This window comes from Calliopsis andreniformis, unplaced genomic scaffold (genome assembly GCF_051401765.1).
Source record: "Calliopsis andreniformis isolate RMS-2024a unplaced genomic scaffold, iyCalAndr_principal scaffold0355, whole genome shotgun sequence".
NCBI classification, from domain to species: Eukaryota; Metazoa; Arthropoda; class Insecta; order Hymenoptera; family Andrenidae; genus Calliopsis; species Calliopsis andreniformis.
Genome location: NW_027480764.1, coordinates 26,939 through 45,000, shown reverse-complemented (window position 1 = coordinate 45,000; position 18,062 = coordinate 26,939). Strand labels below are relative to the sequence as shown.

At 56.6% G+C, this 18,062-nt stretch overlaps 1 non-coding gene across 1 annotated transcript; it reads left to right on the top strand.

Moving 5' to 3' along the window:
• Positions 1–1,002: 1,002 nt before the first annotated feature.
• LOC143187834 (5.8S ribosomal RNA) lies at positions 1,003–1,157 on the top strand. The gene has a single exon (XR_013003321.1). It is a non-coding gene; the product is annotated as a 5.8S ribosomal RNA (ribosomal RNA).
• The last annotated feature ends 16,905 nt before the right edge of the window (positions 1,158–18,062 follow it).

The window sequence follows — 18,062 nt, the reverse complement described above, 5'->3', positions numbered from 1 at the left end:
TGCATCTCCGATAGCCCCGTCGCCACAGCATGATATCGGGGTCTTTCATATCTTATGGAAGACATGGTCCCGTCGCTGCGCGATGTTTCGGTCACACACCCGCCGCTAATATATACGGTGCATACTCGCGCGGCAGAGAGAGGAGAGAGAGCGTGCTTGCCAGCTGCTTGCGCGAGGCTGCGCCCGTTTCTCCTATTTTCGGTGGGAATATGAAAAGCGAGCGAAGAAGAGGTTAAGGAGAAAAACCGATATGAGCGCACGAGTGCGAAAGCAAACGTGTTTTCCCATTCGCATCCCGCTCCCGGTGTTTCTTCGTCTCTTTACCTCGTTGTTCTCTCCGAACCGTCCCGCGGATGTGGACCCTCTCTTGAGAAAGAGAGAGGGCCCGGGTAACCTAGGACGCGACACGTATCCCGCGTCGATGTGCGGCCGTAGGGTACGTATTCCTGCCGTGTGAACAACAACTGTGGACCGGCTGTTAACAGCTTCGACTTTCGTGAGTCTGACTCCCAAGAATAATGGAATTTGTGTGTGAATTTAAGGGGATGAGAAAGACCGATCGAAGCCGGCTGCGAAGTCCGTTCTAATCGGCTATCCAAATCAGGAGGGGAATACGTACGTGCAGGGCGCTGCGACAATAAAATGGGGGGTGTCGTTTCAGAGGAGAACACCGTGGATGTACGTGGTTCACTTGATCGGGGTATCCCCGTCGGCTCCATCGTACTCTCCAGGTTGATCCTAGGTTTTTAAATGTACTCTACGCCTGGCCGTTACGGGAACCGTTCGCAATTGCGTGGCGGTCTCCGTGCGGAACCGCATCCCAGAGACCCCTGTGTCGTCACTTTCGTTCGTTCGTATCTTACGTTCGGACGAAGTGTCGCGACGCCCGAACCTCCATCGACCGTGTGCTAGTTGGAGGCGCGGGTCTCGGATTCTTCCGAACCCGAGAACTATATACGAGTATGATATATATATATACATGAACACAGAATATTAAAATACAACCCTGAACGGTGGATCACTTGGCTCGTGGGTCGATGAAGAACGCAGCTAATTGCGCGTCAACGTGTGAACTGCAGGACACATGAACATCGACATTTCGAACGCACATTGCGGTCCACGGATACAATTCCTGGACCACGCCTGGCTGAGGGTCGTTCACGTAACCTTAAGACTGCTTACGTTGGCATCTCGGTGTCACGTACGAGCGATTGTTGGACCGTTCGTCGGCGTTTGCCGCGGTCGCACGAAAACAAGCGAGAATACGCTCTAGACGTCATGGAGGGAAGAAGGTTGTGTGTACGCGGCAGATGACTGGAGACATCGTCGTCATCGTCGTTGCTTTGTCGTTCCGGACTTGCGTGAGTGCTACTTTTCACACGGCGTCGTGAGTCGCTTAATTTGTCGACCGCCCGTGCGTGTATGTGCACCGCTCCGGACGCAAGCGCGCGGACGTACGATCATCGACCAGCCTCCGTGTCTCGCCAAATACCCTCGTGATTGTTAACAGACAGCGTTCGCTTTTCGTGCGAGTTTTCATCCGCGCTCCCGACGTAGTCTGAAATGATGCGTGTAAGAAAGAGGCGTGCGTAACCCGCAACGACACACAAGAGAGTTTGTCGTGAGACTACAGAGAAGGACAATGAAAGGGTGTGCGAGTGAGCATGAACACGAGATCGCGTATACCCCATCCGTGTAGTGTGGTGAAGAAATGTATGACGAGAAACAGAGCCCCAGGGATTCTAGAGGGATCGTCTTGTTGCAGGAACAACGCGAAAAGGAGGCACTCATTCGTCGAAACGATGAAGTTCCGGGATGCATCTTCCCCGGCCACGTTTCGGTCGAGTCGTTTGTGGCTCCGTGAATGTGTTGTGTTGTACTACAACTTGTTTCTGTATCCTGAATCCTCTTTGGCGAGGCTTACACAGCCGCGATATATATGACTCATCACATAGGGATGACTTCTCTCCTAGAAGGAGGAGGTGGAAAGGTAGCAGCGTCCGGTCGCCCCATGTCTTCGCGTTAGTCGATCGCCGAGAGAGACCGCGCGTCAAGTCCGGTCGTCCAGTCCACGAAAGCTATACAAAAAGCAAGCGGACGGGCGTTAAACCATACCGGCAGTCGCCTGGCGAGAGTCTCTCTCCTTTAGATCGAATTAAACGAGACGCGAAGATGCTTTGGTGTGGCGCATTAAGGACGATGTGACTTACTTTCCGCTGATCACTTCTGGCGAATTACGAGGAGCTTCCTTACCTTTGGAAACGCTGCTGTTGCGTTACGACAACATATTCCGAAGGCACACGGCGAAGTTGGGACGACGCATCGAACATGATCTCAAGTCTCTCTCTCATTTCCCATTTCTCGTAACATTCGTTCACACACTCTGCCTGGTCCGCTTCTCTCGGTTGTGTGCCCCCGTTGTACGAGGATTACGCCACAGCTTCTTTCGTCATTTTTACACATATATAAAATATATCACTCTACGTGTGTGATATATTTAACACGTATACGACGACCTCAGAGTAGGCGAGATTACCCGCTGAATTTAAGCATATTACTAAGCGGAGGAAAAGAAACTAACAAGGATTTCCTTAGTAGCGGCGAGCGAACAGGAAAGAGCCCAGCACTGAATCCCGCGGTACTGCCGCAGGGAAATGTAGTGTTCGGGAGGATCCGTTTATCCCGTGACGTTGCATCGCGTCCAAGTCCATCTTGAATGGGGCCATTTACCCATAGAGGGTGCCAGGACCGTAGCGACCGGTGCGCGTCTCGGGAGGGTCTCTCCTTAGAGTCGGGTTGCTTGAGAATGCAGCCCTAAGTGGGTGGTAAACTCCATCTAAGGCTAAATACAACCACGAGACCGATAGCGAACAAGTACCGTGAGGGAAAGTTGAAAAGAACTTTGAAGAGAGAGTTCAAGAGTACGTGAAACCGTTCAGGGGTAAACCTGAGAAACCCAAAAGTTCGAAAGGGGAGATTCATCGTCGACAAATGCTGGCTCCCGTTGGTGCGCGAAACCCCGAAAGGGGTGTCCGTCGCTTTTCCGCAAGGAGGGCGCACGGATGTTACGGCCAACGGCGAACGTTCCGGCTACGTAGACGTGCACTTCTCCCCTAGTAGGACGTCGCGACCCGTTGCGTGTCGGTCTACGGCCCGGGCGGTTAGACCGTTGCGTCGCCTTGTGCGTGCGCGACGGACCCTCGGTGACCCGACCGGCTGCGCGACGGTGTTCCCCCAGATGGTATCGGGCCGCAACCAGTCTTCTCATTCGAACGGTGCGTCAGGCCCGCCGCAAGCTCGGTCAGCTTTGTTTGCCCTGTGGTACGGACGTCTTTCCCGTTCACGGGCCTGGCCAGCTGTTAGCCGGCGGAGCCCTCGGACTGGCCAAGCTTTGAATTACCTGTCGGCGGCGCTATTGCTTTGGGTACTCTCAGGACCCGTCTTGAAACACGGACCAAGGAGCCTAACATGTGCGCGAGTCATTGGGATGAGTAAACCTAAAGGCGAAATGAAAGTGAAGGTCGTCCTTTGCGTCGGCCGAGGGAGGATGGGCGCTGCATAGTGCTCCGCACTCCCGGGGCGTCTCGTTCTCATTGCGAGAAGAGGCGCACCTAGAGCGTACACGTTGGTACCCGAAAGATGGTGAACTATGCCTGGTCAGGACGAAGTCAGGGGAAACCCTGATGGAGGTCCGTAGCGATTCTGACGTGCAAATCGATCGCTGGAACTAGGTATAGGGGCGAAAGACTAATCAAACCATCTAGTAGCTGGCTCCCTCCGAAGTTTCCCTCAGGATAGCTGGCACTCACTCCTCCGTTCCTTCGGGGACGCGTCGAGTCTCATCTGGTAAAGCGAATGATTAGAGGCCTTGGGGCCGAAACGACCTCAACCTATTCTCAAACTTTAAATGGGTGAGATCTCTGGCTTGCTTGGTTCATTGAAGCCACGAGATTTCGGATTAGAGTGCCAAGTGGGCCAATTTTGGTAAGCAGAACTGGCGCTGTGGGATGAACCAAACGCAGAGTTAAGGCGCCTAAGTCGACGTTTATGGGATACCATGAAAGGCGTTGGTTGCTTAAGACAGCAGGACGGTGGCCATGGAAGTCGGAATCCGCTAAGGAGTGTGTAACAACTCACCTGCCGAAGCAACTAGCCCTGAAAATGGATGGCGCTGAAGCGTCGCGCCTATACTCTGCCGTCAGCGGCAAGTGGGGAGGGACGGTGCCATTACTGGTGACCGTCCTCCATGAAGCCCTGACGAGTAGGAGGGTCGCGGCGGTGTGCGCAGAAGGGTCTGGGCGTGAGCCTGCCTGGAGCCGCCGTCGGTGCAGATCTTGGTGGTAGTAGCAAATACTCTAGCGAGACCCTGGAGGACTGACGTGGAGAAGGGTTTCGTGTGAACAGCCGTTGCACACGAGTCAGTCGATCCTAAGCCCTAAGAGAAATCCTATGCAAATGTGGTGTCCTAAAATCAATGTCTGCAAACATATTATTATACAAAGAGATAAATTGAAAGATAAAAAAAGAGACACACACACGTTGGGCGAAAGGGAATCCGGTTGCTATTCCGGAACCCGGCAGCGGAACCGTTTAACATCCGGGCCCTCATTGAGTGTTCGTCGGGGTAACCCAAAATGACCTGGAGAAGCCGTCGGGAGATCTGGGAAGAGTTTTCTTTTCTGTATAAGCGTTCGAGTTCCCTGGAAACTTCTAGCAAGGAGATAGGGTTCGGAACGCGAAGAGCACCGCAGTTGCTGCGGTGTCTGGATATTCCCCTCGGACCTTGAAAATCCAGGAGAGGGCCACGGGAGGTCTCGCGCCGGTTCGTACCCATATCCGCAGCAGGTCTCCAAGGTCAAGAGCCTCTAGTCGATAGATTAATGTAGGTAAGGGAAGTCGGCAAATTGGATCCGTAACTTCGGAATAAGGATTGGCTCTGAGGAGCGGGGCGTGTCGGGCTTGGTCGGGAAGCGGGTCTGGCTGACGTGCCGGGCCTGGGCGAGGTGAAGGGTCTTAGACTTCGGTCGACGTCCTGGGATCCGAACTCGGTCCCGTGCCTTGGCCTCCCGCGGATCTTCCTTGCTGCGAGGCTTCCGCGTCGGTTCAGCCGTCGCGTGTCGTTTCTTCGGCCGCCATTCAACGCTCGGCTCAGAACTGGCACGGACCAGGGGAATCCGACTGTCTAATTAAAACAAAGCATTGCGATGGCCCCCGCGGGTGTTGACGCAATGTGATTTCTGCCCAGTGCTCTGAATGTCAACGTGAAGAAATTCAAAAAAGCGCGGGTAAACGGCGGGAGTAATTATGACTCTCTTAACTCGCTCAGTTGGCCTGTTAAGGGAGCCATGGTTACAGGGTAGGTGATGCGTCTTACAGACCTCTCGTCAGGTCCTTAGCCTCTCCCTACCAAGTGGCTGCACCCACCTCCCCGTGGTGCTCGCCGGTAACGGTGGCAGGGGATTTTTCCCCTGTTCACCGGCTAAGAGGTGCAGCTGCGAAAAAGGGCCCTTGGTGTTGCCAGCCCCACCGGCCCGTAACTTGTGTTGGCCACAGAAACAAAAAGAATGCCTCGGATGGAACACCTAGGGGGGTGCCCACTGGAGCCCCCCTGCCAACACAAACCCCTCAGCCGGGGCCGAGCTCGGGCGCAGCCCCTGCCCAGCCGGTCTCGTATTTGTGCGATTTTCCTGGTTGCGGAAGACCATTCTCCACCAAGACCGGGCTTGGCGTCCACCGAAGGCGTGCACACCCCGATTGGACCGATGACGCAAACCGCGCGGCGCCAGTGAAGGCTCGTTGGAATCACGAGGAGCTGTCTTTACTGGCAAGGCGCGAGGCGGAGTTGGCCATGACGGGTGTTCGGTTCATCAACCAGGCACTCCTCGGCTTCTTGCCCGGACGGACACTCGAAGCACTAAAGGGCGCCCGTAAGCGCGGGGACTGCCGGGCGCTCGTAGAGGAGCACATTGCACGCATGAAGCGGGGGTCCATGGAGTCGGCGACTGGTGTCACCCCGACCACCGGTGAGGATGAGGAATGCGATCGGGCCCTCCTGGGGTATTTTCGCGGCCTTGAGCCCGTCGGCGCGGACGCGTTCAGGTCTGAGAGCTTGGACGCGATTTGTGCAATGGTGGGCTCTGAGGACCGCGGAACTACTCTGGAGAAGCTGACCGCATACCTGGTGGGCGTGTTTCCGCCTCCTCGCCGGGTGGGCCCGGTGGGACACCAACGCCGTAGAATGGCTCAACCGTTGCCGCTTTCGCGACGCAAGCAGCGCAGGGTCGACTATGGTAGAGCGCAAAAGCTCTGGCATAGGGATCCAAGACGCTGTTATGATGCCGTGATGGACGGCCCCGTGGTGAACCAGAGCCTCCCCAAGGAGGTAATGGTTCCCTATTGGGAGTCCATCATGACCAATGCGCGCGGAGGTGGCCCGATTGAGGCCGAACAAGAGGAGATTATCCCCTCCCTATGGGCTCCCGTCACGCCGGACGAGATCCGGGAGGCTCTGCCGGATCGGAAGACGGCACCTGGTCCTGATGGCATCACGGCGCGGATCCTCCGCCGAACCCCCCTCGAGGTTCTGTCGAGGATCTGTACGCTATTTATGTGGTGTCGCAGGCTCCCATTACACCTTAGGGAGGCTAGGACGGTGCTGATTCCGAAGATTCCGAATCCTGCGTCCCCGTCGGACTACCGTACCGTCGACCCTTGTGCGTTTATTCCACAAGGTGTTGGCGGGAAGGATGGGGCGTTCCATCCGGCTGGACGACAGGCAGCGGGCCTTCCGGATCACAGACGGATGTGCGGACAATGTGTTCCTGCTGGACCTCGTTTTGCGGTACCACCACTCTCGCCACAAGCCGTTGCACGTAGCATCGATAGACGTGGCGAAGGCCTTCGATACCGTCTCCCACCGTTCGATTATCGAGACGCTGCGGGCTAGGGGCTGCCCAGCGCCTATGTTGCTATATATGGAGTCGGTGTACTCCGATGCTCTCACGACCATTGTGTCGGGCGGGTGGCAGTCTCATGCCATTCACCCGGCGCATGGGGTGAGGCAAGGAGATCCCATGTCTCCATATGTATTCAACATGGTGCTGGACTTGCTCCTCAAGCGTCTACCACCGGACATCGGTGCCGACGTCGACGGTGTGAGGGTCGGGGCGGCCGCCTTTGCCGATGACCTAGTCCTGGCGGCCTCGACGCGGTTGGGGTTGCAGCGGCTGCTTGACTGTACGGAGGGCTTCCTGGCGTCGTGCGGCATGACCGTTAACGTCGGGAAGTCTTTTACCATCTCACTCGGAACGGTTCCCCGGCAGAAGAAGACCACCGTGGATGAGGGCGACTTCTTCCTCGGTGGTCAGAAGCTGGCGGCTATGAAAAGGACGGACCAATGGACGTACTTGGGTATCCCGTTTACTCCAGAGGGACGTCTCCGTTCCGACCCGGCAGTCTCGTTGGCCGCTGCACTTACCAAACTATCCGGAGCCCCATTAAAGCCGCAGCAGAGATTGTTCGCGCTGCGGACGTATCTGCTGCCGGGCCTCTATTATGCCGCGTCGTTGGGTTCCGTCAGGACGGGATCGCTCGTTCGGTGCGATCGTGCTGTCAAGGCGGCTGTGAGGGGGTGGCTGGACTTGCCGGCCGATACCATCACGGCCTACTTCCACTCCACCATCGAGTCGGGAGGCCTGGGGATTCCATCGCTCAGGTGGTGCATCCCCAGGATTCGGCTAAACCGGCTGCAGTCTCTGTCCCTGTCTGCCGTTGCTGCCACTGCTCAGCCCGATGAATATCTTCGGCTCGAGATCGGGAGGGCACGTCAGTGCCTGAACGATCGCGGCGAACTTGTGGACTCTTCTGTGAAGGAAGCGCGGCGTTGGGCTGCGTTACTTCATGGGAGTGTCGACGGGGGAGCTTTGAAAGAGTCGAAGAGAGTCCCTGGGCAGAACAGGTGGATACGGGAGGGCACGCGCTTCTTGTCGGGGGCGGACTTCGTCCAAACCTGCAAGTTGCGCATCAATGCTCTCCCCACTAAGTCCCGAACATCACGGGGCCGGAGGCAGGACAGACTCTGTAGGGCCGGCTGCGGTCACCCGGAAGCCCTCAACCACGTGTTGCAGCAGTGCCACCGCACGCATGATGCTCGCGTCAGGCGGCATGATGCTGTAGTGGCGTACCTGGCACGTGGGCTTGAGCAAAAAGGTTTCCGGGTAGAACGCGAGCCGAGGTACCGAACCGATGAGGGGGTGAGAAAGCCGGATATCATCGCGACGAGGGAAGGCAAGTGCGCAGTCATCGACGCGCAGGTGGTCGGTGAGCAGTCGATCCTGGATCTTGCGCATCGTCGTAAGGTCCAGTATTATGCTGACAACGCGAGCCTCCGCCGGGCCATTGCGTCTAGCAGTGGAGCGGGGGAGGTGAGCTTTCACTCGGCCACCTTGTCGTGGAGAGGGCTGTGGAGTGCGAAGTCCGTCAAGGGGTTAACCGATGCCGGGTTGATGGGCAAGCGAGACCTGAAGGTGGTATCGTCGCGGGTCTTGGTTGGGGGAGTCGCAGCCTGGAGGCTATTCAACCGCAGGACATCTACGCGGTTCGACCGTGCTGGAATCAGGTGAGGTTCCGGCTGTGGGGCTTTTGCGGGGCCGCCGCTCGCATACCATCTCAGCCTGCACTTACGGCCCGTATATTAGGCGTTTTAACTAAGGGTGCGGCAAAAACAGGCGCAAAAACCGGCGGGTAGTACAACTACACCGTCCGGGAAGAAAAAAAAAAAAAAAAAAAAAAATAGCCAAATGCCTCGTCATCTAATTAGTGACGCGCATGAATGGATTAACGAGATTCCCTCTGTCCCTATCTACTGGTGGGCAGCGGTTAAGATCCCCAATGTCGCCTGATGTGTCGGGTTGGGCTTGCCCAAACTAGTATCCTAGACTGGGGGGAGCTGCAGGGACTCGGTCCTCATAGTGGTTGTCCTGCGCAGAGACGTGGCTCCGTCTCAGAAGCGCCCCCGAATGCAAGATCTGATCGATTGAGACCGCACACTAAATGCAGCTACGCAAAAAGCGAATAAGCACCATCGAGAGGTCTCGTCCAACCTCTCATCGCTGGACCCCATGGTTGGTGTGGATGGGTTCCCACTAGGCCATGGGCTTCCAAAACATCTGGAAGACGGGAATGTCCCGTTAATCGGTGCAAAGCAATACGCCGCTGGAAACCCGGCTATTGCTGTGTGCGTTGAGTGTTCAGAGGTGTGTACCGAAGGCACTCAACAGGCCTCAACGGGGGCGTTATGCCCTTGTCCGCACAGGACTTGGGCGCCAGGGCAATCGGGAGTCCGATGTCTTCTTGGCGATCACGAAGCGTAATATACTATCTGAGCTGGTCTTAGCCTCTCGTGACGCAAATCGTTATGATCTCGAACCTCCACGCGGTCCCACCGGTCGGCTTACCCCTCTTCGGAGGGCGAAAGAGCCAAGCAAATCGGATCTTAGCGAGGCGGCCCAAAGGGCCTTTGGCTCAAGTGCCCAGTTCCATGCATTGTGTGGGCCCAGAAAAGGAACGGGCTACGAACAGTGGGGTGCCTGTTCGAAATCACCACCTCCTGCGTGTTTGCCGTGCGCGGCGACCCGTGTCGTCGGAAAAGGGGATCCTGGGATCTGAGGGGGCCCTCTCCTGCGGGTGAGACGTCCCCAACACGTACCTTTGGCCTCCGCTTCGACTAGACGGGCGGCTAGGCGAGAAAAGTAGCCCTTTGCCTAGTCAATCGGCTTGGGGAATGACCATACGTGCTTGCACGAGTGGGTTCTCTCTGGGCGAGGAAGCGGGCCCTGGAGTCAGGGGAGACCCTGTCGGCCTTGGCTGTGCGGACTATAGCCCGGGTGATGTCCTAACCCGGTGGATGCCGGGTTCCATATTGAGGGTCCGAGGAGGCTGGGGCACACACCGGGCTGAAATAATCTATATGCGCTATGGATATTTTAAACCCCAACAAAAAACCTACAAAGCAGGCGCAAGTAGTGCTTTACGACGTGAAGCGCGAAATGGCCACATTGAACGCTAAAGCTGCTTCCAGCAGCCCAGCGGGACGTTCCAGCGCGAGGCTTGCGGCGAAGGACGCGAAAGCGTCTACCCGCAAGACCTCGGCAGGCAAAGTAGCTCCCTCCCGAGGGAGCGAAAAGGGCCAGATGGTTGTGAATCCGGTCGCCCGGATGAGCAGCCTGAGAGAGAGAAGGACCGCACATAGTCTCAAAAGCGTGAAACCCGCGCCCGCTGCTGATAAGGACGCCGCGCGCGGGTCAGCGCTTAAGAAGGACGGACCCCGTGGAAACACGGGCAAAACTCCACCAAAGGTGGTGGTGAAGGCGGAACCGCCAAGCCCCACCAAAGGCAAAGATCCGGTCGCTGGGGATAAGGAACCCGACCGGGTAGGGGGCCAAAAAGTTTTGAACGAGTCCCCTGTCATAGTGAAGGCTAAAGCGGAGACAGAGGCAAACGCCGAGGCTAAGGCCAAGGCTGACGCCAAAGTCAAGGCTAAGGCTAACGCGAAGAAGGGGGACCAGAAGGGAAGGGCACCGTACTCCACGGTGCCTGGGACCACCGTGAGGCCTCTCGATCTCATCAGAGACGAAGCCCGAGCCAAGGTGTCGGACGTAAGATCTGTCTGTTTTCAGAAGGAGTCTAAGGTAAACAGATGGGCTGCGTCTAGTATCCTTGGACATGCCGACGCGCTCTACCAGTTGGTACAGGAGCTGCTTCTTCGGAACAGCTTCTTAGAAGGCCAGCTGGCCGCGGTGCGCAGCGACGTTAAAAAGTCGCAAGCGGCCGTAGAGAGCGCGGTCAAGAGATCGCTGAAGGCGCCCCCGCAGCCCAAAGCGATCTCCCAACCGGCGAAGCGCGTGTCGACCTACGCCGATGCGGTGAAGGTCGACGCTCCGAGAGTTTCCCCAGACGCGGTGCAGCCGCCACGTAATGTGGTGCGCATCTTCCCGCCGAAGGGCAAAGCACAGGACAGCGACGCGACCAAGCGTAAAGTTCTGTCTTTGGTGAAACCGCTGAAGGCGCAGATCCGCGTGAAGTCAGTTCGACGCATCCACAACGGTGGCATCGCCGTCGAGACAGGTCGCAAAGAGGATCTCGCTGCTTTCACAGGGAGTAGCAAACTCAAGGAGGCAGGACTGTCGGTCTCCGTCCCGTCTAAAAGGAACCCTACACTTATTGTGTACGACGTTCCTAAGGCGGTGAAAAAGGAAGACGTCGGCTTGAGTATCTGGAAGCAGAACCTGGCTGACCTGACTCAGAAGGATGTGTCCTCTGGCCTGAAGGTGCGGTTTGCAACCACATCGAAAGGCAAGTCGGAGGCTGCCAACTGGGTCGTAGAGGTGAGCCCAATGGTTCGCAACAGACTCAAGAGCTCTGGTCGGGTGTTCATAGGTTGGATGTCCTGTCGAGTACAGGACTACATCTGTGTCACCCGTTGCTTCAAGTGTCAAGCCTTTGGCCACACAGCGAAGGATTGCCGATCGGATGAGGTCTGCGGTCACTGCTCCGAAAAGGGGCATACCTTTGCCACCTGTAAAAGCAAGGACAAACCTCCTGTTTGCTCCAATTGCAAAGCAGAGGGCAAGAAGCACAACCATAGGTCGAGAGACATAACTTGTGCGGCTTATCAAGCCGCTTCTGTGCAGGTAATCTCGCAGACCAATTATGGTTAGAAGACCAAAACACGGTTCAATCAGTAGACTTCGGGTGTTGCAGCATAATATGCGGCGCTCCCGAGTTGTTCTGGACGAAACGAACGCCGTTATGCGCGACAAAGGCATCGATGTGCTGCTCGCTCAGGAACCCTACAGTGCTCGGGGCACCGTACCCGACCTTGGGGTTGCGACGAAAGTAGTCACAGGCGCAGTCCCGGTGATGGCGGCAATTGCCGTCAGAAACCCAGGGGTGTCTGTGGTCAAAATCTCGCACCTGTGCGACTCACACATGTCATGCGTCAACATTAGCGGTAGTTTTGGTAACTTCTACCTCATCAGCCAGTACTTTCAATGCTCGGAAGACATTGAGCCAAGTCTGGCACGATTGGAAAAGGCACTCTGTGCCCTCCACCATAAGCGGGTCGTGATTGCGGCTGACGTCAACGCGAAGTCTCCTATGTGGGGCGGAACGAAAATTGACGTTCGAGGCGAGAAGCTCGAAGAGTTTATCGCGCAGCACGACCTGGTTATTTTGAACGAGGCTGGAAGTATTCCGACGTACTCCAGCCCGACCGGCGAGTCCTGGATCGATGTCACATTGACGACAAGTGACTTCTCAAAAAATGTGAGAGGTTGGAAAGTCCGCAAGGACTGGACAACTAGTGATCACAGAGCGATCGAATTTGACCTTGTGTTCGCTAACGTGAGTGAGAATCAGGCCAGACTAGGTAGGTTCCACACACGCAGTGCGGATTGGGCAAAGTTTGATCGGGCGTTGCTTGAGCGAATGGAGTCGTTGACCGCCTACACTCATCTGAGTCGCAGGGCGGACGTTGAATCTCTGGCGCAGGATATCGAGCAATCGGTCATCCACGCGTGCCAGAGCTCCATGCGCGAAAAGCGTTGGCACTCAAAGTCAGTCCCATGGTGGACGCCAGACTTGACGAGACGGAAAAGGCAAGTCTACAAACTTAGACGAGCCTTCCAGGAAGAGAGATGCATGGAGGAGAAAGAGGCTAAAAGGGCTGAGTATCAAACTATGAGAAAAGCCTACTCGGCCGCAGTAAGAACTGCGAAGTTGCATAGTTGCATATCGGGCCATGAGTACTTTGTACAAAGGCTTGTTTGTTCCGATCGTAACGTATGCAGCCGCTGGCTGGGCAGACCTTCTCGGGAAAACGGCGGTCGCTAGACTTGCACGAGCTCAGAGACAGGTTTTGCTAAGGGTCACCAAGGCCTACCGTACGGTATCTACCGACGCGATCACTATGATCGCGGGAGTGTTACCGGTGGACTTGGCAACAGCGGAACGTGTGTGCGCTTACAAAGCTCGAAGGCAAAGAGACATTACAATTGGAGAAGTTCACATCAGTCACACTGATCTAGTCTCCGGGACTATCTCGAAGGCCGAAGCATTAGCTGAGGTCAGAAGAGAAGTTCTGGCAATGTGGCAAACGAGGTGGTCGTCGTCAACGAAGGGCAGAACAACGTTCCGCTTCGTCCGCGACGTATCAGACCGACTTAAGACGCGCTGGTTGGCTGTCGATCATTATGTGGCACAATTCCTAAGCGGACACGGAGACTTCCGTGGTAAGCTGAAGGAATTCAACTTGGTTCCGGACGAGAGATGCGAGTGTGGGGAAGCGGAAACGTCGACCCATGTCCTATTCGACTGTCCGAGGCACAGTGAAGCGCGGGAACTCCTAAAGCGAGCGGCCAACTCCGAACGCCTAGTGTGGCCGGTGGAGGAAGCTGACCTCGTTTCGAACGAACATCTATTTAAGGAGTTCCGGAAGTTCGCTTCTACTGTGCTAAAAGCCAAGGCAATTCGAACGCAAGACGCCACTTAATAAGACAACTAACATCGCCAATTCGAACGTCGTAGCGGTCGGATGTCTGAGAAATCGGACAACCGGCTCCTCGGGTCAGGAAAAAGCCCCTCTCGTCTTTGACGAGGGTTCCTGAGTGGGTTTGGACACGAGGTGGCAGTCGGTGGAGTGATGGAAGTAGATGCCCGTACATCTGGCGAAGGTATGCGAAGCCTGTATGACCAAAAATACTGGTCGAGGAAAGGCGCGCCCCTCTTATGGAGGGCCACTCGAACGCACAAACTACCTACCTGTCCCTATCTACTGGCGGGAGCGGTAAAGATTCCCAATGTCGCTTGAGGTGTCGGGTTGGGCTTGCCCAAACTAGTATCCGAGACTCGGGAGGAGCCGCTGAACTCGTCCTCAAAGTGGTGGCTTGCGCCGAGAGGTGGTACCGATTTATCGGGCCCTCTCAGAAGCGTCCCCATCAATGCAGAACATGATCGTTGGGGTCGCACACTGTTGCAGCCTAAAATTGGCCGAGCCGCCTTGTGCGGCCGGGAACGCTGGTAGTCGGAGGGGTTGGGTTCCCCCTCGGCTGCACGGCAATAATGCTCTTTGTGCACTTTGAACGTTGAACATCAGGTCGTAGACCCATAGAATAGGTGTCAGCCTAAGTTGGCCGAGCCGCCTTGTGCGGCCGGGAACGCTGTGTAGTCGGAGGGGTTGGGTTCCCCCTCGGCTGCACAGCATTAGCTCTATTTGGGCATTTTGAGATTGGGTCTTGGACCCATAGAATAGGTGACAGCCTGAAAATGGCCGAGCCGCCTTGTGCGGCCGGGAACGCTGTGTAGTCGGTGGGGTTTGGGTTCCCCCTCGGCTGCACAGCATTAGTTCTATTTGTGCACTGGAGCATTTTTGAAGATCGGGTCATTGACCCTTACCATAGGTGCAAAAGCAATACGCCGCTGGAAACCCGGGTGTTGTAGTGTGCGCTGGGTTGCCCAAAGCAATACGCTGCGGGCACTTAGCTGGCTCCAACGGGGACGCTGTCCTCGCCCCCGGAAAGCGGTACGCTACCGGGGCTTGGACGCCAGGCCATCCGAGCATGGGCTCGTTGGCAGTATGAAGCGTACAGTCCTCAGACTGACACACAGCCTCTCATGCTGCAAACCGTTACGCGATCGAACCTCCAAGTGGTCCCGCTGGTCGGCTTACCCCTTTACGAAGGGCGCAAGAGCCAAGCAGATCGGTCAGTAGCGAAGCGGCTCAAAGGGCCTTGCGCTCAAGCGCCTAGCTCCATGCATTGTGTGAGTCCAGAAAAGGAGCGGGCTACGGACAGGGAGGTGTCTGTCCTTAATAAACGCCTCCCGCGTGTTTGCCGTGCGCGGCGACCCGTGTCGCTGGAAAAGGGGATCCTGGGCATTGAGGGGGCTCATCTCTGCGGGGATGACGCGCACCCAACACATGTCTTTGGCCTTCGCTTCAGCTAGACGGGCGGCTGGGCGAGAAAACAGCCCTGTGCCTAGTCAATCGGCTTGGAACGACCATACGTCTCGCACGAGTGGGTTCTGATGGGCGAGGAAGCAGGCCACGGGGGCGAACTAGTGAACCATCGGTTGTGGGGCCGTATGGGGAGCGAAACTCGTCAGCCGTGGTTGGCGGACTATATCCCGGGTGATGTCCTAACTCGGCTAGCCGAGTTCCATATGAGGGTCCGTGGAGGCTGGGACACGCATCGGGATGAAATGAACAAATTGATATGGAAAATAAATTACCAAACCCACTACACGTTGGGGCGAAAATGGTTACCCAATCGGGTGCCAAGGACGCCCCTGGGGAAGCGACGGGTGCTGAGGCAACCCAAGCGACCCTTGAGAGATCGGCGACTGAGAAGGTGGAGCAGGGCGTCAATACGCCCGATCTGCCGACCCAGTCGTCGGAAGCCTGGAAGACGCCTGGCAAACCCAGCCGTAAGAAGGCCAAGAAGGGAGCCGCTCCGAGCACGAGCGACTCCCACGTTACCCCTGGCGCAGGACCGCCGGATGCCTCAAAGGCATCAGAGACTGCGGGCGCCGAGGGCCAAAGCGCCTTGCCTGCAAAGCCTTCCAAGAAGGCGAGCAGCAAGGCGCCGAAATCGGCGAAGGGGCCCGCTCCTAAGGGAGCGGTGCGTACCGAACCCGATACGGTGGCGGTGGTGAAGACGGAACCCCCGTCTTCTCCCGCCAAAGCGAAGGGCAAGCCGGCTGCTAAAGCCGTGCAAGCCGCGGGTACGGGAGGCGAGGCGAAAGCCGTCGCCTCCAAAAAGCCGCCTGTCGTGAAAGCGAAAGCTGGAACGACAGGCAAGCCAGGAAAGGCGCAGTCTAAGACTGCGCCTGGGCATAAAGAGGGGTCTGTAAGACCCTTACGTCTCATCAGAGACGATGCTAGATCCAAGGTGACGGACATTCGTAACGTCTGTCTTCGACCGGAGTCGAAGATCAGCAAGGGTTGCGGTTCGAATATCCTTGGACACACCGACGCGCTCTACCAGCTCGTAGAACAGCTGCTTCTCCGGAACAGCTTTCTCGAAGGGCAGCTGGCCGCGGTACGCAGCGACGTTAAGCGCTCGCAAGCGTCCGTAGAGAGCGTGGTACGGAAGACGCTAAAGGTTCGTCCGGCGGCGCCTTCCCAACCAGTGTCAGGTGCGATGACCTATGCCGACAAGGTAAAGGTCGACCGCCTCAGAGTTGCCCCAGACGCGGTGCGCCCACCGACTAATTCGGTGCGCATTTTCCCGCCGAAGGGTAAGGAGCAGGACAGTGAGGCTACCAAGCGCACTGTTCTCTCCCTGGTGAAACCGGCTCAATCGCAGATCCGCGTGAAGGCGTCCGACGCATCCACTCCGGTGGCATCGTCGTCGAGACCGTGCGCAAGGAGGATCTGGATGCGATTGCCGGGAATAGCCGGCTCAAGGAAGCGGGTCTCTCCGTGACCTTCCCGTCCAAAAGGAACCCGTCACTTATTGTGTACGACGTTCCGAAAAGGATGAAGAAGGACGAGGTCCTACGCTGTATCTGGAAGCAAAATCATCCCGACTTGGCCCAGAAGGACGTGTCCTCTGCCGTCAAGCCCCGGTTCTCAGCCGGGTCTAAAGGCGATAACGAGGCTGCCAACTGGGTCATTGAAGTCAGTCCGGAAGTGCGAACCAGACTGAAGGCCCAGGAGAGAGTCTGCATTGACTGGAGATCCTGCCGTGTGCGGGACTTCGTCAGTGTAGTGAGATGCTTCAGGTGTCAGGCCTTTGGCCATACATCGAAGCGATGTAAGTCGTCTGAGGTATGCGGTCACTGCTCCGAGAAGGGGCATACCTTTGCCTCCTGCAAGAGCAGGGACAAACCTCCCGTTTGTTCCAACTGCAAAGCAGGAGGTAAAAAGCACAGCTACAGTACGAGAGACAGAACCTGTGTGTCCTATAAGGCCGCTTGGGAGCAGGTAATCTCTCGAAGAAATTATGGCTAGAGCCGAGAACGACGTCGAAACGTTCAGACTCCGGGTGCTGCAGCATAATATGCGAGGCGCCCGGGACGTTACGGACGAAGTAAACACCCTAATGCGAAGCAGGGGTATCGACGTACTGCTCGCGCAGGAGCCCTACGGCGTCTGTGGGAAAGTCCCCGGCCTTGGGGTTGCGACGAAAGTAGTCACGGGCGCAGTCCCGGTGATGGCAGCAGTAGCTGTCAGAAATCCAGGGGTGTCCGTGGTCAAAATCTCGCAACTGTGCGACACACACCTCTCCTGTGTTAGCATAGGGGGTTCTTTTGAGAGCTTTTACCTCATCAGCCAATACTTCCAATGGCGTGAAGACATGGAAGTTGGGCTGAGACGACTTGACAGAGCACTTAGTGCTCTACGCCACTGTAGGGTCGTGATCGCGGCCGACGTCAACGCCAGGTCCCCCTTGTGGGGCGGGTCGAAGACTGACGCCAAGGGTGAGAAGCTCATTGAGTTTATCGCCCAACACGTCTTGGTGGTCTTGAACGAGGCTGGTAGTATTCCTACGTACTCCAGCCCGAGCGGAGAGTCGTGGATTGATGTCACACTTGCAACGCAAAACTTTTCGAAGTCAGTGAGAAACTGGAAAGTCCATAAGGATTGGACGACCAGCGATCACAGAGCCATAAGGTTCGATCTTGTGCTCGCCGGCGTAGAAGGAAACCAGGCCCGGAAAGGTAGGTTCCAGACACGCAAGGCAGATTGGGCTGCTTTTGAACGGGCGCTGCTAGCACGACGTGAGTCGTTGACCGCTCGCGCTCCTTTGAGCTGCAGAGCGGACGTTGAATCTTTCGCGCAGGATATCGAGCAATCGATCATCCACGCGTGCGAGAGCTCTATGCGTCCAAAGCGGTGGCACTCCAAGTCCGTCCCTTGGTGGACACCGGACTTAACCAGGCGGAAGCGTCGAGTCAACAGACTGCGACGGGCCTTCCAGCAAGAGCGAGATCCGGAAGAGAGAGCGGCGAGAAAGGCGGAGTATCTCCCTGAGAGAAAGGCCTACTCGTCTGCCGTGCGAGCT